Here is a 16,325-nt window from a genome sequence, read left to right on the forward strand (position 1 = left end):
TCCCCACTTCAAATTTCCCTTCATGCAGCTTGAAGTACAAACAACCAAATCAATGCACTAAGAGGCAACTGAGCAAGTGGAGGATAAATTATGTTTATCTCGAGTTTTGGGAGCCCAGCCTCCCTAATTTTAAGGAAGTTGTTGAGGGCTTCAGTTGTATAAGTAGAGAGGCCTAGGGCCTCACTAGGTTGGAATTTTTGTCGGATTTTTGTTGTTCTTTTGCTATTGTAACACTCTGCTCAACTTCGAGCTTACTTTTGTGGACAATTTCATGTAATCCTATTACTGTTTTGATAATAAAGATGGGATCCTTTTTTATCTAGCATTGAGTTACCTCAGAGGGCTGAAGCTCTTGGGTTAGGGCCTAATCCAAGCAGCCAAGCTCCTCTTTGTTTGTATTTATATGCTTTGTTTCAGTTTATGGATTAGTTTCTGTTAGATGAATTTATTTCTTGGTTAAGAATAGGTTTCTTTTGGTGATTTAGAAGGTTGTTTCCATTTGTGTTTTTGGTAGAAGGTTAAGCAGTGATAGAATGAAGAATCAAAAGGCTAGCAATAGTGCCTTGGCCTCTTTTCCTCCCTTTGGGACCATGAACTGAGATAAAGACCCTCTTGCTGCCCGAAAAACACAGATTTTCCTTCTCCATAGGATTTATAGTGTCTGCAAGTTTGTTTGAAGCTTAATGATTTACTTTAGATCTCTTCCACCATGCCCATTTCTATCTTTACAATACGTCTTCTTCCATGCTTTCTCTCCTTGTATAATTTTTCAGCATTTACTTCCATAGCTCATAATTTAGACTAGCTTGACGCAAAATTCTGTTTTTTGATGTACTCATTTCCTTGCTTGCTTGATCTAATTGGTTGATTGCCAGTTCTTTTGCAGCAGATCTCTTCTCGCAGCGGGTCATCCTATCAGCCATCACATTCTCTCCTTGATCCATGCCCTACAAGTCGCCCAAAGTTCACCTCAAATTTGCCTTAGTTTTTTGCCTTTTCCCATAGGATTTCTTCCTCTCTCCCAATAATCTCTCCCTCTCCTAGTGACCCTTGGTGGACCCTAGGCACCCTACCACATCATCCCAACCTTCATCTACCTTTTCCACCCACTCTCACACCTTCAAAACCTTCAAAACTTCTCTCGGCATCCTCTTGTATACCTCCTATAGACCTCCTGTAGATCCCCTGTGTCCTCCCGTAGATTTTCCTGCAGGCTTTCTTTTGAAGATCAATTGTGGAAGAAGCCTCCAGAAGGCCATCCAAGACCTCCTAGGACCCATCTACACCATCCTACATCTCCTCAAACCCAAAAGTCACCCTTCAACACCACCTATTCACTTCCACCTTTACACACAATAAAATACGTGCATGTCAATTTCACATAAAAATCCAAAAAGATGTTTTTCGCTCATTTACTTCTAGAAATATCTTGAGTAGATGTTGTTTACTTCCTTGAGTAGGTAATGGAATTCATTTCATGGTATTCATAGTGCTTTCTGCAAAAGTAGGATTAGTTGGTTAAGTAGGGTTTGCTAGGTTTACATTACATTTCAGTCTTTTTCCTTTCTGCAATTAGATTAGCCTATGTAGAGTAAGCTTTCCTTCCTTTCATCACATATAGATCTTCTTCTAGAATCCATAGAAGTTGGCTTAAGCTCCTAGTGAACTTGCGCCAACTGACCAAGTGACAGCCTGCAGTAAGAACTAGTACTTGTGCATACAACATCGTTGCTTCCAAGTTTGTTATGAACTACCGGGTTGATAAGAGTAAAGTAGGCAGCCTAGGAGTTGCAGCATTAGCAACGATTGTGATATGATGAGGAAGGGTCTTAGACACGATATATTACAAATGACGACCAATAAAATTTTCGGGTCCAAGAAATCGACTGATAAGGGACTTATTGTGATATAAATAAAAAAGGCCCACTGCCCGTTTATTAAAGTCATTAAGAATTTTAAGAAAAAGCCTCTGGTATCTGCCTATGGTCATATGGGGAAAACCACATAAGGGTTTATAATAAAGGGGCCTAAGAGATAAATGCCAATGCCAACCAATTTGTCTGTTTTAAATGATTTAAAATCCCATGACATGGTACACCGATAACACTGCATAGAGCTCTAAAAGATCGATGGGTCAACAGCTGGGAGTTTAATATAGATTTGGGCACATCCATGGAAAGACAACCTACAACATGCCTCCATAAGTCAGTGCTGAAGGCATTTAAAGGATGAATTGACTTAAGCTAGCTAATGCAGCAGTGAACCACCTCAAACAACCAAAAGAAGCTTGATGTCAGCAAGGACATGGCTTCATTAGCGGCCTCCACTGAAATAACAAAAGGACAGCTCCTCCTTCCTCTCTCTATCCTCTTTCTCTATGTATTAATGTTTGATTTATTTAAGAAAGGTATGGAATTCCATTGTAATCTTTTTGGGGGCAATAATGCTTGACCCTGGCCGAGACAGCTAGCTGATCTGACAGTTAAGACTCAGCCCAAGGATATTTTCTATTGTGTCAAGATTGTTAGACCTTCCTCTTCTTCTTATAAATGGGTAGATGCAAGACTATCACTAGGTCATGGGTTCTAGTTTGGGGGATGGTTTCGGGGGGTTGTTGATATTCTCGGACCCACGAGGGCTAATCTCTATTAGGTCGTTTTGGGCTGAATTTATCATATTCATGGGAGGGATTCACTAACTTCATTACTAGATATACGGACTAGTTATTGGACCTTTAAGATTAATGGAAATTCTTTTGTTGATTCCAAACATGGTTGATGTGCAGTAATTTTTCCATCTTGTAACTTCATTTCATTGTGTATTTCTTCCTTAAAACAATGTTAAGGAATCTATCATGTTTCTAGATGATAAATGGATTTTTCTTCACTGCTAAATAGAAGAGGGTACCTATGCAAGACCACAAATTTACTTATGTTATCTTTATGCATGCAATACCTATCATCCTTCAAATTTACTCGTGTATGTGAGTAGCTTATGATACCTGTGGTGGCTCAGACTTACTTCAACTGTTAAATAGAGATTGATACCCATTACTATGCAAGTCAGAAGCTTTACATTAGCTACCCCTATTACTGTCATTCCACTTTCTTACTCTCTCATGTTTCTACTGAAATATAGTGGCTGAGGACTATGTTGATTACAACCCTCTGCACCTAATCTCCTCCTCCTCCTCCCCCTCTCCTTCACCACTTCAACTTTAGTTTGAGCTGTCTCATTTCCATGTTTAGGCCACTAGATGAAGAAACCATTTCTCTTTTAGATTTCTCCATATACCCCTAGCATCTGGATTCATGAGTTGGTTTGCATCTCTCTCATTAAAGGCATATTGAACCAAACCCTCTTACCACTATCTTTATTTAGTGACAATTGGAGTGCTTGTCACACGGAAAGAGTGCACTTTGCGGACAAAGTCCACCTCCCTAGAAGCCTAAGACTTTCTAGTGACAAACAAGACAAATAGGAGAAATCCTTCTCTAAATATGCATTTACACTATGAGAAATCAAGTGTTTTAGATCTTACCTGTAACCCAACGCTGTTGTAGTAGTCCAGCTTCGTTGATCCGGATGAGCTCCTCCTTCTCTTCGAAACCTGCATTCACTAACAATCAAACGATTAAATAGCACCTGAATATCACATAAAATAAAACATATTTAACATATAGACCAAGGAGTATATGAAACAACTCATAAATAACAAGTTATTGAGAAGAATGGACTTATTTGTATTAAAAGGTAACAAAAGAAACCATTACAACCTGAGCCTTGGTGTTGTGCAAGTTCCTCCCAGGGTCCACAAGAGTCCTCCTTTACTCTGATCAGCTCACCCACTTCCAAATACAACAAGTAAAGATGGTAATATCTCCTCACAAGCTTATACAAGGAAGTCCTAATTCCAGCAGCATCTACCCTTAGGAATGTTCAGCTTTCAACCTCCCCTCCCTCTGGCCCAATGCCTGTATTTATAGTTCTCTATAGGAAGTTAATTAGCTCCACCATGAATGGGATAAGCCCCTCTTTCAATGGGATAGCTCCCCTCTTCATGGGATAAGTTCCTCTTTCTTTGGGTGCATGAACCATCTGGAGGCGCTTCATACACGTCAAACCATCTTCTAGAATGCTCTAGAAATGACCACAAGTAACTTTTTTAAGATGAAACTCGCGCCTTTTTCCTTTTACAGGGGTACGCACCCACCCCTTTACATACAGAGCGTACAAGTACGCAGGTATTGTGAACTTGGGTTGCGTACACGCAGGTAAGGCTAAGAGAAACTGCATACCAGAGATAATTGACTTTTAAATGACTTTTCTCTCTTTTTTGGAGTTTGACATGGAGAGCAGAGGCATGAGACTTGCCAAGGAGGATAGTATGACAGTGGATGGAGCCATGCTAACAGAAAATAGTCATGGTGACATTTTTTAGTGTAACAGATCGCCCCCTAAAGTGCGAAGCCTGTAGTAGATTAGGGTTTTATATGATCTAGGAAGGGTGAAGCACTTTATCATTTCAAGGAGTATCTTGCGGAGAGCCTGGTCAGAACCTGCAAATATTCAACACAAAATACATATATAAGATGATATCATCACTGAGGTAGGCATTCCCATACTCAGATTGAAAACTTTAACTAACAATCTAACTACTGCTCTGATACAGGAATGATTTTGCAGTACATTACAATCATAGACTCTTGTAGACACAGTATGGACGCAGCCATCTGTTTATGGTTAGTCTACTAGATAATGAAATACAAAACTCCTCGCAGCCTGGATGGTGGAAACTAGATCCAGGGTCTTCATTTCTACTTCCCGAATTGGTATGATTGTATCCATGCGAATAAATGAATTGATGTCGAACATGGTAGAAACCACTTGATTACCAGTCGATGATGTAAACTGTTAACAAGTGTGAGAGAGACCACCAGTGATGTTAATGGTTCTCAAAGTACCCAGTACAATCCATGAAATGTGAATGAATGGGTTGATGTCGAACACGTCACAGAATCCTTTGATCGAAAGTCAATGATGTAAACTGTCGTCAAAGGTGAGAAACCTGTCATTGATGCATGCAGCCCTCAAGGTACTGACGATCTCTAAGTCATATTTCTAGATAATGTGCTGATGTCGATAGAAAGCGACCCGTTGCAGGCAAGACCACAACACGAAATCATTATTCGAGTTGAAGAAATGTTGCTGTAAGGACTGACTCAGGGATGGTCAAAATGGATGACAAGTATTTTGCATATGAATGGTTTATTTGCAGAGACCTCTTGAACACATAACGACACGACAGATAGCTTGGTGACGATTGACCCAAAGTTAATACCCAGAAACGGTTGAAGACTTTCAAAGTGGTTTGATCAACTTTAAGACAAATGATTTCCCAACCCAGGTGAATGAAAAGTGTCGTGTTCAAGAGCGGTGTTAAGGTTCTTCTGTAATAAAGGATAACAAATAGGTTCATTCTTCTCTCTTTTCCCCCACCATTTCTGGCAAGTACCTCTTTATTTTTTACAAGCTTGAGGAGGATAACATATGCTTGATTATAAGCTCATCCTTCGGATGAGTCCAACTTAGTTTAAATTCGGACCCTAAGAAGGAGTGGTCCGTTCCTGTTTGTAATCGAACAGGTCCTTTACTGTGAAATTTTAACGAGTCCAGTATAGGAGAAACTCGACGTTTTTCAATTTTAGAGAGTCTGAAAAAACTAAAGAAGACTCCAAGGTGAACTTTTTCGTAAATTTGTGTCTCTCAAGCCCGAAAAAGTATAAAATCATACCTGAGAGAACCGCTTGATCTTGCGAACAAGGAGTACTTTCATGTTTAGTGTCGTTGACCTAAAAAGTAAAAAGCGATCAAGGACACGTCGTTTTATTTCCAATATCGAGTTCGAAACGACAAAAACCTGGCAATCTTTTCGTGTTTTTACGGTCGGAAAAGGGCTATAAGAAGACTGTCTTTTAATTCCATTTTAACGAGTGTAAAAGAAACGCTCGGTAATCTTTTCATGTTTTAGGAGTCATAAAAGGGCTTAAAAGATGACTTTGACGTGAAAAATGATAATTTACCCTAAAGTCCCTTTGTCCTGCACAAAAACAACACATTACTCATACCTGTTTAAGATGGGCAAAAATACATTGAAAAATATCCTTTCACGGTGAAAAATAAACAAACTTAGCATTCATTTATCCAAAAAACCTATAAAAAGACTTTTTACCATGTCATTTTTACCATTTTACTGTTGAGGGAGAGAAAAGGGCTTTTGACAAGAAACTTCCCGTGGACATTGCGGAGAATCCGACCGTCGGAATCGAGTGCCGTCTCTTTCAGGTATTTCACAACATCCTCCTCTTCAATTTCATCCGTTTAGAATTTCATTTTAAGTTTTAGTTTGATTTTTTAGAGGGTTTTAGGTTTTAGGGTCCGCTTTTCGGGGTACGCAGGTGCCCCATGGATGACCTGCGTACCCCGACATTTTCCTATATGGGAAAATGGTCGAAGTACACAGCCCACCTTCAGAACAGCTGCGTACCCCCGCTCTGTTTTCTGAACGTGGGGTGCGTACCCCGTGAAACGCGGATTTTCAAACCCCAAACCCCAAATCTAACCAACAAAATTTATTTTAATGAATTCTAATCATTGTTTTTTGGTGTGTAGATCACCCACCATGCTAGATTGGCGTGAAAGAGAACACGAAGACGTTGATTTGGCTGCAATAGGTCATCAACCTTCCATTGATGCTTTAAAGGCATGCGGTCTCTACAAGTACTGGGCCATACCTGGCATGAGGGCCCAGGTGCCATTCCTAGAGTGGCTGGTCCAAAGGTGGAACGTTCAGGACCAATGCTTCTACATCGGAGAGCACCAGCTCGAGATAGAGCCCTCCGACATATATTTTCTCACTGGCTTGCCTAACAGGGGCGAGCAACTGTCTCTGTTCGGGACTAGGCCGGGTGGCCAATCCCTTGCTAGTCTCCGGCTAGAGCGGTGCAACAATCAAAACCAGGAGAAGGGGATAGAAATCAAATACATATCTCGGCCCGAACTTATGCTAATTGCCTTTATGGTTACCCGACTCTGCGGTGCTGCCGCTTTGCACAATGCCACCGGGTCCCAAATGAGGATGGCTGTAGATTGCTTCCGAGGCACCATTTTCAACTGGTGCGATGCTGTGCTGGCCAATATGAAAGGCCAACTGACTAGGGCAAAGAACGGACAATTGAAGACCTTTGTATATGGGCCTTTGGTTGTGAGCTTTGCCCTAGAGAGAGTTCCTATGCTGATCCCCCAGCAGCTTACTGTTCCAGTCGGGGCTCCTTGGGAGCCTAAGTTGACGAGATGGGTTGCGGTAATGGCCCGGCATCCTGATGAGGGCACGACAGTTGTCCGATTTCCTGACGGTTACTTTCACTGGTTGGAAAACTGGGTCTTTGCTATTTAGGTTTTCCTTATGCCGGAATGGATTTTCGGAATGATCCGGACATGGTTCTTCCACAGGGAGAACAATGGGATGACAGAGGTACTTCATTTTTCACAAGTTTTTAAATTATCTATTTTTTTTGTTTTTTATATATATCGTCTCAAATTGACAGTAAAAATGTTCAAAATGCAGATGTAGGCCCACGGCGTCCAACCAATATCCGGGCTTTCGAGAGGAGACATCCAGTTGCACCGGCACCGGCCCCTCAGGACGCGGCCGCAGAGACACTAGCTGAGTTGGAGCAGGATCTAGAGCGTCTGACGGCGGGTATACCAGTGACCACTATAGATGATATTTCTATCAGACTTCAACGCTATGTGGTTGCAGTCCCGGGACCTTTTAGGAGGTTTTTATGTAGAGTGGCCCGTGCAGTGGTGTCTTACAGGGAGCATCACCAGTGACTGGATGGTCACTTTGTAGACACATGTGACATTTTGGTTTTTTGTACTTATCATTTTTGCCGATCATAAGGTGTTTTAAACCTATGATCGAAGACGATGTATATTTTTTGACACACTTCTATCTATATATATCATTATTACCGGCTTATTTTGTTAAACATGTGTGATGGAATGTTTATAAATCTACAATTATTGCAAATATCTATTTAACACTCGAGACGCAATTGCATCTGCTAATGTGTTTAAAGACCTTGCAATATGTTGATATTCAATGTAATCAAATTCACGTTCCAAGAGACGCACCCTCAAAAACAGTCTTAATAACACTGGATTTCTAATGGCATAGACTCTATTAAGCTGTAATACAACGAGTTCAGAATCTAACCTCACTATCAAACTTCGAATCCCAAATGAAATAGATTCAAATAATAACTCAATCACTGCACTGTATTCTGCAATGTTGTTTGTTGTTTGACCGAGGCTCACCCCATGCATAGAAACTAACTCGTCAGAGGGCGAATAGATAACCCAAGCTGCGGAAGAGATATTCCGTGTACTACGACAAGCACCATCAGCAAATCCAATGTACGTTTGGAGAGGCGTCGACATCTGCAATATCAAGAGTAAAACCAAGATAAGCCAGAATAATGACGAAAAGCACACTCTCTAAACTAAGCACACTGTCTAAACTAAGCACACAGTCTAAACTAAGCACACATACCAGCTAGAAAGAAAAACCTATCCTAACTAAAATCTCCATACCCGTCATTTAAGCATAATACCTCTTTAGGTAAAGTCCATTTCTAGGTTTACCCAAAGAGTCCCCGTCAAAGTCTACCAGCTCATAGGCACCTTTTGCTAGCTTTCGCTTGACAATGTAGGGCCCATGCCACATAGGAACGAATTTTCCAGCACCTAACTTATCATTAGCTTGATCATATAACAACACTAGGTCTCCTTCCGAAAAATTTCGAGGGGTCACATTCCGGTCATACTGAGCTTTCATTCGTTTTGCGTGAGTCTCGATTGCTAAGGCAGCTTCACGTCGAGTCTCATCTAATTTAGCTAAGTATAACAGGCGCTTCTCCTCTTCGGAAGTAGCTGGGAGAAATTCGATGGCCATTTGCAGTGACGGGATTTCGCATTCAATGGGCAGCACGACTTCCAAACCATAAACTAGTTGGAAAGGAGTGAACCCTGTTGATGTTTTCACTGAGGTTCAGTATGCCTAAAGCGCTGAAAATAACATGTTGTGCCAATTTGACTGATGGATACCGATGGTCCGTTGGATCATGATAACTAGAACTTTGTTGATAGACTCAACCCGACCGTTCGCTTGGGGATAATAAGGAGTAGAACTATCATGACGTAAACCAAGCTGGCCTGTAAGTTCTGTCATCATAATGTTTCGGAAATGGCGCCCATGGTCAGTGATTATCGCTTGTGGGACACCAAACCTAGCAATAATGTGATTGAATATGAAAATTGTTGGTGTCTTGCCGTCTGCCTTGAATGTAGGCATCGCCTCAGCCCACTTAGTAAAATAATCAACCGCAAGGATGATATACGCATGCCCCCCGGCCGAGTGAGGGTTACAAGTAATAAAGTCGATACCCCATTTGGCAAAAGGACCAACGGCAATTATAGGGTGGAGAGGAGCAGGTGGCGCGCGCATCTTTCGATCAAACACCTGACAGTTGTGGCATTTTCGGACCGCGATAATACAGTCTTTAAACAAAGACGACCAGAAATAGCCAGCGCGCAATATCTTTTGGGCTGTGGCATACCCAGACATATGACCGCCACACGCTCTAGAGTGACAGTCATTCAAAACCCTCTCAGCTTCCTCATGAGTTAAGCAACGTCGAAAAATTAAATCTGCCCCACGACGATAAAGAGTATCTCCAATGATTTTGTATTGTTGGGACTGGAATCGAATCTTTCGACCTTCCGACTTTGAGATTTCGGGCCGGAAGGATTGGGTCTGGAGATAGTCAATTATATCTCCATACCACGGATCTAAAGTGCTGATAAGAAACAAAGATTCGTCCGCAATGGGCTCCTCTGCCACTGTTTCGGTGTCAGCACGCAGGAAATCACACATTAATTCAGCAAAGACTAAGGATTTCTTAGACTTGGACTTCTCGAACTCCAAATCAAACTCCTGCAGGATAACGATCCATTTGGAGTACTTGCCCCCTAGCAATTGTTTAGTGAGAATATAGATCATAGGGTTGCAATCCGAAATCACTGTAGTTTTACGGAGAAGAATGTAGTGACGAAGTCGCTGGACAGCTTGAACGGCTGCCAGTGCCAATTTTTCCACATGTGAGTACTTTAGCTCGGTTGGATTTAACGTCCGACTAAGATAATATATCACATGTTCCGTTCCGAATTCATCTTCCTGAACTAAGACCATTCCAATGGTGGAGTGGGAGGCGGCGAGATACAAAAAGTAATCCTGGTTGTAGTTGGGAGGATGCAGCAATGGTGCATGGGTCAACGCGTGCTTAAGCGCATCAAAAGATTTCTGAGCTATCTCATCCCAAGAGAATTGAGCATTTTGTTTCAAGAACCGGGTGAAACCCTTTGTAACCTCAGCGTAGTTAGGAATGAATCGACGTAAAAAGTTTGCTTTCCCCTGCAAACTTTGGAGTTGGCGCAAACTCGAAGGAGGAGGCAATTTGATGATAGCTTCTACCTTCGAGGGATCGACGTGGATACCGGCTTTTGAAACGACAAATCCTAGCAATCGTCCCACTTCTATGTAGAAGACACATTTGTGTGGGTTCAACCGAATTCGATAATTCCGACACCTCATAAAAATAGCTCGTAAATGGACAAGGTGGTCAGCTCGACGTAAAGAATGAGCAGGCAAATCATCGAGATACGGTTGCACAATGTGTTTGATGTCGTGAAACGCGTAAGACATTGCCCGTTGGAAAGTGGCTCCGGCATTCTCAAGTCCAAAAGGTAATTTGCAGTAAGCAAACGTCCCCCAAGGACAAATGAAAGCCGTTTTTGGTTGATCGGCAGGTAGAATATTGATTTGGTTGTAACCAGAAAAACTGTCCATAAAGGAAAATATTTCACTGCCGGCACAATCATCAATTATTTGATCGATATAGGGTGTAGGATAGTTGTCTTTTGGACAAGCACGATTTATATCCCTATAATCGATGCATATTCTTATTGTTCCTTGTTTCTTGTTAACCGGAACAATATTCGATACCCAATCCGTTAACGGGATCGGATAAATGAAACCTGCTTTCAACAGCTTCTCGACTTCTGCTTTAATCGCAGCCGCTTTCCTAGGGTGTATCTGACGAAGACGTTGCCGAACGGGTTTAGCGTCCGGGGAAGTCTTGATCTCATGAACAACAATGGAGGGATCAATTCCTGGCATTTCCTCATAGGACCAGGCAAACACGTCGCGGAACTCTTGAAATAGGGCCTTGTATGTTTGAATTTCATCATCTGTACACGAGGCACCTATATGAATGTTCTCAATAGTTCCAATTTTGACTGAAATGTCAATGGCAATAGTTTGGGAAATGTTTCCCAAATTCAACTCTGAATTAGGATGTTTGATGGGATTCTGAGTGTTGATGTGAAAGGTGACTCTTCACCGACCACATTAATTTGGTCAATTTGGGTTGAACGCGGGTCGGAAAAAGACTGCACAGATTCATAAGCGATTTCATATGGACTCAAAGGCATAGCATCACCGAATGAGTCTATCTCAGATTCAGATGGGACAATCCAAGGATCTTCGTAAATAATAGTGTCTGAAGTAATCATATGAATGAAAGCCAATGAAGGGTCTGCGTTGAGTGGAGGAAAGGGAAAAGTTCCCAGTAAACCGGAATCTTTAACTAATCCTACACCAACATCCTTGTAAGGGATAGTTGTTTTACCGACATGCTGGATACTTTCTGAAGAGGCTGGGTCGGATGAAAAGTAAGCCAGCTGGTCTATTGTCACGATCTTGCCATTGTGTGGAAACTTTATAACACTGAAGACCGATGACACGACTGCTGTCATAGCATAAGACCAACTGTGACCCAAAAGAAGGTTGTAGTCTAGAGGGGCATCAACCACTTCCACATCCAGACTAACGGTTTTTCCTTCAACCCCTATAGGCAAATCCTGTAGAATGCCAAACGGATGGAACCCACGGCCATCAAAGGCCTTAAGAATCATTGGGGATTGGTTCAATGAAGGAGAACCAAGCGATCTCCAACATTGAATCGACATAATACACGTAGAAGCTCCTTCATCAATTACAATCCGATGAATGGGCCTGTTTTTGACTATCACTGGAATCTGGAAAGCCATTTGATGAGGGAGACGCGGTGTACTACTTTCTAGATCAAAGATTATCAGGTTCGGATCCTGAATATCAACAGCTCCTATAGTCGACAAAAGTAACTTGCGCTGTGCTGGACATGATTGCAGCACTTCCAAAGTCGACATTGCTGAGGGTGAAACAGCTAAGTCCTCAACAATGTTATAATTCTGAGCTGCTCTCGCATGTGGATTGAAAGCAGACTTTCGAAGTATACCCTTGGCGGGCAGTTTGATTACTAAATCTGGGTTAGGTTTTTCGATCTGTAGTGGATTGGAACCGGGAGCTGAGGTTGATGGATTAGAATGAGAAGATTCTGCTTCTTTGCCATCAACAGGACTCTTACTACCATAATCTTGCGATCGAGTCGCAATCCGTACATGAGACATCATCAATATGGGTTCTTCACTAGCACTCGAGGAAGAACCTATCATCTTACTCTCCTGCTTTCGAAATGGATCTTTCAAAACAGCAGGAGTTGGGGAACCTTTAACGATTTTCACAACCTCGGCCCAATGAGGGCAATCTCTTGTGAAATGATCTTCTTCACAAATTAAACAAGGATAGCGAGGTTTGCGCTTTTCGTCGTTAGATTCCGACTTCTCTTTTTTCTCCTTTGGAGCCTTGTCTGCTTTTTCTTTCTTCTTACCTTTCTTCTTACCACCGTTTTTTGATTTAGCCGTAGATGACTCTACAGTGTGAACGTCGGCGGTAATTTCAGGAGAAGACTCTCCTGTCGGGGAGTCTGGTAAGGTTATTATTGGAGAAGAATTCTTTGAGTATTTCTTCTTACTTTTAGTATTTACCGTACCAATCATGCCATCAGCAGCATGAGACCCCGAAGGAGCAGCAGCGATTTGATTCGACTTAGGAAGATCTGGGATCTTCTCGTGCAACGTACCGGACTGAGTGTAAACTAAGTCAAGGTACTGGGCTTGAGCAATGACTTGCTCCTCAGTAACTACTCCGGCCTTAGCTACATCTTCAGTAATCTTCGGCAACAATGATTTTACAAACCATTCAGCTAAGATTTGGTCCGGGATAAAAACTTTCACTAAACGTCTTCGACGTCTCCATTCATGAATATGATCGGAAATATAAGTGGACGTCGATTGTTTTAACGAAGTTAATAACTCAATACCATTATCGTATCTAACCGGCAACTGAAAATGAGTTAGGAAGGAGGTAGCTAACTGGCTGAAATTGTAAAAAGAGGACCGTGGTAACTCAATGTACCACTTGGCTGCGAGACCAATGAGCGTACGCTGGAAAAGACGTAAGCGGATCGAATCATCCGAGATAGAATTTGAAGCACACCAGAGGTGGTAAGTCATCACATGATTTGACAGATCCTCTCCAGACTTACCCTCGAACTTGGGTATATCACTGGGCAACTTATTTGGCATTGGCGGCCCGAACGGAAGATAATTGATTGGATCGTTCATTAGGCGCGTCAAGTCGGGTAAATCCAAAGTTGCGATAAACGGTAATTTCCGGTTAGGATCTCTAAAACTCTGGGTCACAATACCAGTTCCAGGAGGAGGATATCCGGGATAACTAGGAATAGGAATCGCGTTCGGGATATTATATCCTCCTGGAAAACCAGGATTAACCGGACCGTACTGGGGTTGTTGAGGTTGTTGATAAGTGTACCCAGGATACGGTTGATACTGGTAAACCGGTTGTTGGACAGCAGGACCGTATTGGTACTGCCCCTGGTACTGTTGATACGTAAATTGAGGTTGACTTGTTACAACAGTACTTAAACCAGGTTGCCCTATAGGCATCTGAACCGTGGTTTGAATCGTAGATCCGGACAACGGTAAAGATGTCTGAGGGGTGGTTGCAGAGACAGTAGAAACCGGAGCTGTCGATACTCCAGAAGTAAGCGCGGTAGACTGGACAGATGGTGCGGTAGTTGCAGCAGTCGTTTGAGATGGAGTACTAGGTGCAATTGGCGACTGAGTAACTACCGAACTTACAGAAGTTTGAATGGTTGACTGGACAGGTTGCGGTTGCTGGGGTGAACCAGAAACTACGGGTTGTCCAGTTTGAGGTAACAACTGTATACTTGGCTGCAACACTTGTTGACCTTGTGATGGATCCCACACTATCATTCTAGGGTATTGACCCGTAACAGGTTGAGGATACTGAGATCCATAACCAGGTTGAGGATAGGATTAATAATTGACAGGTACATTTCCTATACTTTGAACATAAGTTTGACCTTGAGGTGGTAGATAACCTTGAGTAGAGTACTGACCTTGGGGTTGATACCCTTGAGGCACGTACTGATACTGGGGTTGACCTTGACTCGAGTACTGACCTTGGGGTTGATACCCTTGAGGCATGTACTGATACTGGGGTTGACCTTGGGGTACATATTGAGGCTGGGGTTGACCTTGAGGAATGTATTGTACCACAGGTATATACTGTCCTTGAGGTTTCCCCCCAGACACAATTTGTGTACCTTGAGGTTGCCCCCCAGGCGTTACTTGAGGTTGCCCCCCAGGCGGTAACTGCCCACCTTGAGGTTGAGAACTAGGAGTCGAACCTGACATCATATAGATGTCTCCTACACCCAACGGCTTATTACCATTGTTTCCAGCTAATAACCCATGCTCAATGGGTTGAGGAGATGCTCCTGCAAAAGTACCAGCAAGTGACTGATACCCAGTAGGAACAGAAGGACCGCCATACAAGAATGATTCAGGTGATTGAGTAAACATGGACGACTGACCAGACATATTTACAGGAGTATAAATACCTCCAGGTGGAAAAGGAGTACGAGGTGGAGAAAAACTTGTACCTGAGTTGTCTAAATAATTAGTTAACGAAAGATACCAAGTAGTACTTCTAGGTGGACTGTAAAAGATAGATTCACGCTCTCTTAGATCAATAGTAGGTTGATCTTCAAGAAAAGGGCCTACTTCTTCTTCTGGAGCAAGTTCTTCAATAGCTATCAAACCAGAAGGAATATTTTCGGTTATGACTCTTTCTACCCTAGGTGAATCAGGAACACTAGAAGTCGGAGTAACAGGTTCAGATATTTCAGGTTCTTCGCCTATATCACTAGCAGATGAAAAACTACCAGCAAGCTCGGAAACTGCAACAGTTTCAGGATTATAACCTGTTTCTAGACTTTGGTAATCTTGATGGACTACCAACGAGGACTCTCCTTCTTCAGGTGAACCTACTCTACTGCCACTAGGAGGAGTTACAAGGACTTTCAAACCTTCGTAATTACTCGGGACGTCTTGAGGAGGTTCACCCCGAATTCTACGGGATGTCCTCAACAATTCGGCCACAGGAACAAACTCAGGAGACTGGCCCCGAAGTCTACGGGACTGTCTCGGTAATTCCACCACAGTTAAAGACTTTTAACAACCACACATGAAAACAAAGTAAAATCTCAAAGCAAACTGCCTAAAGTCTCTAAAGAACCAAACAAATTTGAAGCACACGCCTAAAGAATCTAGGGCATCAAACCAAGCACAAACAGTAGCCTTCCGGACCGAAAACGCTAGTTGGAGATGAAACCCAACATTGCCGGATTCAGTACAGAAGTGGCGGGTGGAACAGTTACCCCGGCAACCTGCTTAATGAATAGACCGGCACACGTTCCTCCACTTTAACCATCTCGAGTGAAGTGAACCCCCCGGAAAATCCAAGTGAGTCTAGCCGACGTCTGCTCCAGGTACAGTGGGATCTTCCCTCCACCATCACCTCGGTAGAATCCTAAAGATAATGGTCACTAAGGTTACCAACAGCAACAAATACACCTGGGGGAACAGTCTAAACTCCGACAGCACGCAAGGGCAGAGTATCAAGCTCAATCCCCTTGCCGGCTCCTTGACAATAATCCAAGGTTTACCGAAAAGTGACCCCTGGCTCCTCGACAATGGTTAATCCGAGGTTTACCGTTTGTAATACGTGTGTGTCTGGCGTCGTTCCCAACGAGGGAGGATTGATCCCCTCACTGGTTCGGACACGAGCTCGTGCTTCTCCTTTAAGAGGAGCTTTCCCAGAGTATAAATGAAACAGCTGGATTTAATCTATCACAAGATAAGCTACTTGTTTG

This window comes from Pinus tabuliformis, chromosome 1_1 (assembly GCF_031772625.1).
Source record: "Pinus tabuliformis cultivar Carrire ecotype Pingquan chromosome 1_1, CPIR1, whole genome shotgun sequence".
In the NCBI taxonomy this organism is placed as follows: Eukaryota; Viridiplantae; Streptophyta; class Pinopsida; order Pinales; family Pinaceae; genus Pinus; species Pinus tabuliformis.